The sequence below is a fragment of the Mustela nivalis genome (genome assembly GCF_964662115.1).
Source record: "Mustela nivalis genome assembly, chromosome: 4".
Lineage (NCBI taxonomy): Eukaryota > Metazoa > Chordata > Mammalia > Carnivora > Mustelidae > Mustela > Mustela nivalis.
The window spans coordinates 75,470,575-75,471,973 of NC_139023.1; the positions used below are offsets into that span (position 1 = coordinate 75,470,575).

The 1,399-nt window shown below is 40.6% G+C and overlaps 1 pseudogene across 1 annotated transcript; it reads left to right on the forward strand.

Annotated features, from left to right (window-relative positions):
• Positions 1–442: 442 nt before the first annotated feature.
• On the forward strand, positions 443–946 carry LOC309862915 (large ribosomal subunit protein uL23 pseudogene; annotated as a pseudogene). Its single transcript has one exon. The product of its transcript is annotated as a large ribosomal subunit protein uL23 pseudogene (transcript).
• The last annotated feature ends 453 nt before the right edge of the window (positions 947–1,399 follow it).

The window sequence follows — 1,399 nt, forward strand, 5'->3', positions numbered from 1 at the left end:
TGTGTGTGTTGAGTTTGAGGAGTTCATTATAGATCCTGGATATCAACCTTTTGTCTGTACTGTCATTTGCAAATATCTTCTCCCATTCCGTGGGTTGCCTCTTTGTTTTGTTGACTGTTTCCTTTGTTGTGCAGAAGCTTTTGATTTTGATGAAGTCCCCAAAGTTTATTTTCGCTGTTGTTTCCTTTGCCTTTGGAGACATATCTTGAAAGAAGTTGCTGTGGCTGATATCGAAGAGATTACTGCCTATGTTCTCCTCTAGGATTCTGATGGATTCCTGTCTGTCTCACGTTGAGGTCTTTTATCCATTTTGAGTTTATCTTTGTATCTAAGAGAATGGTCGAGTTTCATTCTTTTACATATAGCTGTCCAGTTTTCCCAGCACCATTTATTGAAAAGACTGTCTTTTATTCACTGTATATTTTTTCCTCTTTTGTCAAAAATGGCGCCGAATGCTAAGAAGGAAGCCCCTGCCCCTCCCAAAGCCGAAGCCAAGCAAAGGCTTTGAAAGCCAAGAAAGCGGTGCTGAAAGGCGTCCACAGTCACAAAAAAAAGAAGATCCACACATCACCTACGTTCCAACGACCCAAGACCCAACCCAAATAACCTCGAAAGAGCGCCCCCATGAGAAACAAGCTTGATCACTATGCCATCATCAAGTTCCCCCTGACTACTGAGTCAGCCATGAAGAAAATAGAAGACAACAACACACTTGTGTTCATTGTGGATGTCAAGGCCAACAAGCACCAGATCAAACAGGCTGTGAAGAAGCTCTATGACATTGATGTAGCCAAGGTCAACACCTTAATCAGGCCTGATGGAGAGAAGAAGGCATACATTCGGCTGGCCCCTGACTATGATGCTTTGGATGTTGCCAACAAAATTGGGATCATCTAAACTGAGTCCAGCTGGCTAAATCTAAATACAGTATTTTCATGATAAAAAAAAAAAATCTTTTGTCAAAGATTAATTGACCATAGAGTTGAGGGTCCATATCTGGGCTCTCTACTCTGTTCCACTGGTCTATGTATCTGTTTTTATGCCACTACCATGCTGTCTTGGTGACCACAGTTTTGTAATAAAGCTTGAAATCAGGTAACGTGATGCCCCCAGTTTTATTTTTGTTTTTCAACATTTCCTTAGCGATTCGGGGTCTCTTCTGATTCCATACAAATCTCTGGATTATTTGCTCCAGCTCTTTAAAGAATACCGGTGGAATTTTGATCATAATGGCATTAAAAGTATAGATTGCTCTAGGCAGTATAGACATTTTAACAATGTTTATTCTTCCGATCCAAGAGCATGGAATGGTCTTCCATCTTTTTGTGTCTTCTTCAATTTCCTTCATGAGTGTTTTGTAGTTCCTCAAGTGCAGATCCTTTACCTCTTTGGTTAGGTT